This window comes from Lasioglossum baleicum, unplaced genomic scaffold, assembly GCF_051020765.1.
Source record: "Lasioglossum baleicum unplaced genomic scaffold, iyLasBale1 scaffold0026, whole genome shotgun sequence".
NCBI lineage: Eukaryota > Metazoa > Arthropoda > Insecta > Hymenoptera > Halictidae > Lasioglossum > Lasioglossum baleicum.
The window spans coordinates 2138161-2145891 of record NW_027469086.1 but is presented as its reverse complement, the minus strand read 5'-3'; positions in this window follow the sequence as shown (position 1 = coordinate 2145891).

Sequence of the window (7731 nt, the reverse complement as noted above, 5' to 3'; positions counted from 1 at the left end):
GCGCAGGTTTTGTGGGATGCGCATGCGCAGGTTTTTTGGGATGCGCATGGCTAGTCGAGCAAAAACACGTGCGAGAGGATGCATCCCGCAGGGTAGTCGAGTAAAAACACGTGCGAGAGGATGCATCCCGCAGGCTAGTCGAGTAAAAACGCGTGCGAGGTTTTGTGGGATGCGCATGCGCAGGTTTTGTGGGATGCGCATGCGCAGGTTTTTTGGGATGCGCATGGCTAGTCGAGCAAAAACACGTGCGAGAGGATGCATCCCGCAGGCTAGTCGAGTAAAAACACGTGCGAGAGGATGAATCCCGAAGGCTAGTCGAGTAAAAACACGTGCGAGAGGATGCATCCCGCAGGCTAGTCGAGCAAAAACACGTGCGAGAGGATGCATCCCGCAGGCTGGTCGAGCAAAAACACGTGCGAGAGGATGCATCCCGCAGGCTAGTCGAGTAAAAACACGTGCGAGAGGATGCATCCTGCAGGCTAGTCGAGTAAAAACACGTGCGAGAGGATGCATCCCGCAGGCTAGTCGAGTAAAAACACGTGCGAGGTTTTGTGGGATGCGCATGCGCAGGTTTTGTGGGATGCGCATGCGCAGGTTTTGTGGGATGCGCATGCGCAGGTTTTTTGGGATGCGCATGGCTAGTCGAGCAAAAACACGTGCGAGAGGATGCATCCCGCAGGCTAGTCGAGTAAAAACACGTGCGAGAGGATGCATCCTGCAGGCTAGACGAGTAAAAACACGTGCGAGGTTTTGTGGGATGCGCATGCGCAGGTTTTTTGGGATGCGCATGGCTAGTCGAGCAAAAACACGTGCGAGAGGATGCATCCCGCAGGGTAGTCGAGTAAAAACACGTGCGAGAGGATGCATCCCGCAGGCTAGTCGAGTAAAAACACGTGCGAGGTTTTGTGGGATGCGCATGCGCAGGTTTTGTGGGATGCGCATGCGCAGGTTTTTTGGGATGCGCATGGCTAGTCGAGCAAAAACACGTGCGAGAGGATGCATCCCGCAGGGTAGTCGAGTAAAAACACGTGCGAGAGGATGCATCCCGCAGGCTAGTCGAGTAAAAACGCGTGCGAGGTTTTGTGGGATGCGCATGCGCAGGTTTTGTGGGATGCGCATGCGCAGGTTTTTTGGGATGCGCATGGCTAGTCGAGCAAAAACACGTGCGAGAGGATGCATCCCGCAGGCTAGTCGAGTAAAAACACGTGCGAGAGGATGAATCCCGAAGGCTAGTCGAGTAAAAACACGTGCGAGAGGATGCATCCCGCAGGCTAGTCGAGCAAAAACACGTGCGAGAGGATGCATCCCGCAGGCTGGTCGAGCAAAAACACGTGCGAGAGGATGCATCCCGCAGGCTAGTCGAGTAAAAACACGTGCGAGAGGATGCATCCTGCAGGCTAGTCGAGTAAAAACACGTGCGAGAGGATGCATCCCGCAGGCTAGTCGAGTAAAAACACGTGCGAGAGGATGCATCCCGCAGGCTAGTCGGGTAAAAACACGTGCGAGAGGATGCATCCCGCAGGCTAGTCGAGTAAAAACACGTGCGAGGTTTTGTGGGATGCGCATGCGCAGGTTTGTGGGATGCGCATGCGCAGGTTTTGTGGGATGCGCATGCGCAGGTTTTTTGGGATGCGCATGGCTAGTCGAGCAAAAACACGTGCGAGAGGATGCATCCCGCAGGCTAGTCGAGTAAAAACACGTGCGAGAGGATGCATCCTGCAGGCTAGACGAGTAAAAACACGTGCGAGGTTTTGTGGGATGCGCATGCGCAGGTTTTGTGGGATGCGCATGCGCAGGTTTTTTGGGATGCGCATGGCTAGTCGAGCAAAAACACGTGCGAGAGGATGCATCCCGCAGGGTAGTCGAGTAAAAACACGTGCGAGAGGATGCATCCCGCAGGCTAGTCGAGTAAAAACACGTGCGAGGTTTTGTGGGATGCGCATGCGCAGGTTTTGTGGGATGCGCATGCGCAGGTTTTTTGGGATGCGCATGGCTAGTCGAGCAAAAACACGTGCGAGAGGATGCATCCCGCAGGCTAGTCGAGTAAAAACGCGTGCGAGGTTTTGTGGGATGCGCATGCGCAGGTTTTGTGGGATGCGCATGCGCAGGTTTTTTGGGATGCGCATGGCTAGTCGAGCAAAAACACGTGCGAGAGGATGCATCCCGCAGGCTAGTCGAGTAAAAACACGTGCGAGAGGATGCATCCCGCAGGCTAGTCGGGTAAAAACACGTGCGAGAGGATGCATCCCGCAGGCTAGTCGAGTAAAAACACGTGCGAGGTTTTGTGGGATGCGCATGCGCAGGTTTTGTGGGATGCGCATGCGCAGGTTTTGTAGGATGCGCATGCGCAGGTTTTTTGGGATGCGCATGGCTAGTCGAGCAAAAACACGTGCGAGAGGATGCATCCCGCAGGCTAGTCGAGCAAAAACACGTGCGAGAGGATGCATCCCGCAGGCTGGTCGAGCAAAAACACGTGCGAGAGGATGCATCCCGCAGGCTAGTCGAGTAAAAACACGTGCGAGAGGATGCATCCTGCAGGCTAGTCGAGTAAAAACACGTGCGAGAGGATGCATCCCGCAGGCTAGTCGAGTAAAAACACGTGCGAGAGGATGCATCCCGCAGGCTAGTCGGGTAAAAACACGTGCGAGAGGATGCATCCCGCAGGCTAGTCGAGTAAAAACACGTGCGAGGTTTTGTGGGATGCGCATGCGCAGGTTTTGTGGGATGCGCATGCGCAGGTTTTGTGGGATGCGCATGCGCAGGTTTTTTGGGATGCGCATGGCTAGTCGAGCAAAAACACGTGCGAGAGGATGCATCCCGCAGGCTAGTCGAGTAAACACACGTGCGAGAGGATGCATCCTGCAGGCTAGTCGAGTAAGAACACGTGCGAGAGGATGCATCCCGCAGGCTAGTCGAGTAAAAACACGTGCGAGAGGATGCATCCCGCAGGCTAGTCGGGTAAAAACACGTGCGAGAGGATGCATCCCGCAGGCTAGTCGAGTAAAAACACGTGCGAGGTTTTGTGGGATGCGCATGCGCAGGTTTTGTGGGATGCGCATGCGCAGGTTTTGTAGGATGCGCATGCGCAGGTTTTTTGGGATGCGCATGGCTAGTCGAGCAAAAACACGTGCGAGAGGATGCATCCCGCAGGCTAGTCGAGCAAAAACACGTGCGAGAGGATGCATCCCGCAGGCTGGTCGAGCAAAAACACGTGCGAGAGGATGCATCCCGCAGGCTAGTCGAGTAAAAACACGTGCGAGAGGATGCATCTTGCAGGCTAGTCGAGTAAAAACACGTGCGAGAGGATGCATCCCGCAGGCTAGTCGAGTAAAAACACGTGCGAGAGGATGCATCCCGCAGGCTAGTCGGGTAAAAACACGTGCGAGAGGATGCATCCCGCAGGCTAGTCGAGTAAAAACACGTGCGAGGTTTTGTGGGATGCGCATGCGCAGGTTTTTTGGGATGCGCATGGCTAGTCGAGCAAAAACACGTGCGAGAGGATGCATCCCGCAGGCTAGTCGAGTAAAAACACGTGCGAGGTTTTGTGGGATGCGCATGCGCAGGTTTTGTGGGATGCGCATGCGCAGGTTTTTTGGGATGCGCATGGCTAGTCGAGCAAAAACACGTGCGAGAGGATGCATCCCGCAGGGTAGTCGAGTAAAAACACGTGCGAGAGGATGCATCCCGCAGGCTAGTCGAGTAAAAACACGTGCGAGGTTTTGTGGGATGCGCATGCGCAGGTTTTGTGGGATGCGCATGCGCAGGTTTTTTGGGATGCGCATGCGCAGGTTTTGTGGGATGCGCATGCGCAGGTTTTGTGGGATGCGCATGCGCAGGTTTTGTGGGATGCGCATGCGCAGGTTTTTTGGGATGCGCATGGCTAGTCGAGCAAAAACACGTGCGAGAGGATGCATCCCGCAGGGTAGTCGAGTAAAAACACGTGCGAGAGGATGCATCCCGCAGGCTAGTCGAGTAAAAACACGTGCGAGGTTTTGTGACATGCGCATGCGCAGCTTTTGTGGGATGCGCATGCGCAGGTTTTTCGGGATGCGCATGCGCAGGTATTTTGGGATGCGCATGCGCAGGTTTTTTGGGATGCGCATGGCTAGTCGAGCAAAAACACGTGCGAGAGGATGCATCCCGCAGGCTAGTCGAGTAAAAACACGTGCGAGAGGATGAATCCCGAAGGCTAGTCGAGTAAAAACACGTGCGAGAGGATGCATCCTGCAGGCTAGTCGAGTAAAAACACGTGCGAGAGGATGCATCCCGCAGGCTAGTCGGGTAAAAACACGTGCGAGAGGATGCATCCCGCAGGCTAGTCGAGTAAAAACACGTGCGAGGTTCTGTGGGATGCGCATGCGCAGGTTTTGTGGGATGCGCATGCGCAGGTTTTGTAGGATGCGCATGCGCAGGTTTTTTGGGATGCGCATGGCTAGTCGAGCAAAAACACGTGCGAGAGGATGCATCCCGCAGGCTAGTCGAGCAAAAACACGTGCGAGAGGATGCATCCCGCAGGCTGGTCGAGCAAAAACACGTGCGAGAGGATGCATCCCGCAGGCTAGTCGAGTAAAAACACGTGCGAGAGGATGCATCCTGCAGGCTAGTCGAGTAAAAACACGTGCGAGAGGATGCATCCCGCAGGCTAGTCGAGTAAAAACACGTGCGAGAGGATGCATCCCGCAGGCTAGTCGGGTAAAAACACGTGCGAGAGGATGCATCCCGCAGGCTAGTCGAGTAAAAACACGTGCGAGGTTTTGTGGGATGCGCATGCGCAGGTTTTGTGGGATGCGCATGCGCAGGTTTTGTGGGATGCGCATGGCTAGTCGAGCAAAAACACGTGCGAGAGGATGCATCCCGCAGGCTAGTCGAGTAAAAACACGTGCGAGAGGATGCATCCTGCAGGCTAGACGAGTAAAAACACGTGCGAGGTTTTGTGGGATGCGCATGCGCAGGTTTTGTGGGATGCGCATGCGCAGGTTTTTTGGGATGCGCATGGCTAGTCGAGCAAAAACACGTGCGAGAGGATGCATCCCGCAGGGTAGTCGAGTAAAAACACGTGCGAGAGGATGCATCCCGCAGGCTAGTCGAGTAAAAACACGTGCGAGGTTTTGTGGGATGCGCATGCGCAGGTTTTGTGGGATGCGCATGCGCAGGTTTTTTGGGATGCGCATGGCTAGTCGAGCAAAAACACGTGCGAGAGGATGCATCCCGCAGGGTAGTCGAGTAAAAACACGTGCGAGAGGATGCATCCCGCAGGCTAGTCGAGTAAAAACACGTGCGAGGTTTTGTGGGATGCGCATGCGCAGCTTTTGTGGGATGCGCATGCGCAGGTTTTTCGGGATGCGCATGCGCAGGTATTTTGGGATGCGCATGCGCAGGTTTTTTGGGATGCGCATGGCTAGTCGAGCAAAAACACGTGCGAGAGGATGCATCCCGCAGGCTAGTCGAGTAAAAACACGTGCGAGAGGATGAATCCCGAAGGCTAGTCGAGTAAAAACACGTGCGAGAGGATGCATCCCGCAGGCTAGTCGAGCAAAAACACGTGCGAGAGGATGCATCCCGCAGGCTGGTCGAGCAAAAACACGTGCGAGAGGATGCATCCCGCAGGCTAGTCGAGTAAAAACACGTGCGAGAGGATGCATCCTGCAGGCTAGTCGAGTAAAAACACGTGCGAGAGGATGCATCCCGCAGGCTAGTCGAGTAAAAACACGTGCGAGAGGATGCATCCCGCAGGCTAGTCGAGTAAAAACACGTGCGAGGTTTTGTGGGATGCGCATGCGCAGGTTTTGTGGGATGCGCATGCGCAGGTTTTTTGGGATGCGCATGCGCAGGTTTTTTGGGATGCGCATGGCTAGTCGAAGCAAAAACACATGCGAGAGGATGCATCCCGCAGGCTAGTCGAGTAAAAACACGTGCGAGAGGATGCATCCCGCAGGGTAGTCGAGTAAAAACACGTGCGAGAGGATGCATCCCGCAGGCTAGTCGAGCAAAAACACGTGCGAGAGGATGCATCCCGCAGGCAAGTCGAGTAAAAACACGTGCGAGAGGATGCATCCCGCAGGCTAGTCGAGTAAAAACACGTGCGAGGTTTTGTGGGATGCGCATGCGCAGGTTTTGTGGGATGCGCATGCGCAGGTTTTTTGGGATGCGCATGCGCAGGTTTTTTGGGATGCGCATGGCTAGTCGAGCAAAAACACGTGCGAGAGGATGCATCCCGCAGGCTAGTCGAGTAAAAACACGTGCGAGAGGATGAATCCCGAAGGCTAGTCGAGTAAAAACACGTGCGAGAGGATGCATCCCGCAGGCTAGTCGAGCAAAAACACGTGCGAGAGGATGCATCCCGCAGGCTGGTCGAGCAAAAACACGTGCGAGAGGATGCATCCCGCAGGCTAGTCGAGTAAAAACACGTGCGAGAGGATGCATCCTGCAGGCTAGTCGAGTAAAAACACGTGCGAGAGGATGCATCCCGCAGGCTAGTCGAGTAAAAACACGTGCGAGAGGATGCATCCCGCAGGCTAGTCGGGTAAAAACACGTGCGAGAGGATGCATCCCGCAGGCTAGTCGAGTAAAAACACGTGCGAGGTTTTGTGGGATGCGCATGCGCAGGTTTTGTGGGATGCGCATGCGCAGGTTTTGTGGGATGCGCATGCGCAGGTTTTGTGGGATGCGCATGCGCAGGTTTTGTGGGATGCGCATGCGCAGGTTTTGTGGGATGCGCATGCGCAGGTTTTTTGGGATGCGCATGCGCAGGTTTTTTGGGATGCGCATGGCTAGTCGAGCAAAAACACGTGCGAGAGGATGCATCCCGCAGGCTAGTCGAGCAAAAACACGTGCGAGAGGATGCATCCCGCAGGCTAGTCGAGTAAAAACACGTGCGAGAGGATGAATCCCGAAGGCTAGTCGAGTAAAAACACGTGCGAGAGGATGCATCCCGCAGGCTAGTCGAGCAAAAACACGTGCGAGAGGATGCATCCCGCAGGCTGGTCGAGCAAAAACACGTGCGAGAGGATGCATCCCGCAGGCTAGTCGAGTAAAAACACGTGCGAGAGGATGCATCCCGCAGGCTAGTCGGGTAAAAACACGTGCGAGAGGATGCATCCCGCAGGCTAGTCGAGTAAAAACACGTGCGAGGTTTTGTGGGATGCGCATGCGCAGGTTTTGTGGGGTGCGCATGCGCAGGTTTTGTGGGATGCGCATGCGCAGGTTTTTTGGGATGCGCATGCGCAGGTTTTTTGGGATGCGCATGCGCAGGTTTTTTGGGATGCGCATGGCTAGTCGAGCAAAAACACGTGCGAGAGGATGCATCCCGCAGTCTAGTCGAGTAAAAACACGTGCGAGAGGATGCATCCTGCAGGCTAGACGAGTAAAAACACGTGCGAGGTTTTGTGGGATGCGCATGCGCAGGTTTTGTGGGATGCGCGTGCGCAGGTTTTTTGGGATGCGCATGGCTAGTCGAGCAAAAACACGTGCGAGAGGATGCATCCCGCAGGGTAGTCGAGTAAAAACACGTGCGAGAGGATGCATCCCGCAGGCTAGTCGAGCAAAAACACGTGCGAGAGGATGCATCCCGCAGGCAAGTCGAGTAAAAACACGTGCGAGAGGATGCATCCCGCAGGCTAGTCGAGTAAAAACACGTGCGAGGTTTTGTGGGATGCGCATGCGCAGGTTTTGTGGGATGCGCATGCGCAGGTTTTGTGGGATGCGCATGCGCAGGTTTTTTGGGATGCGCAT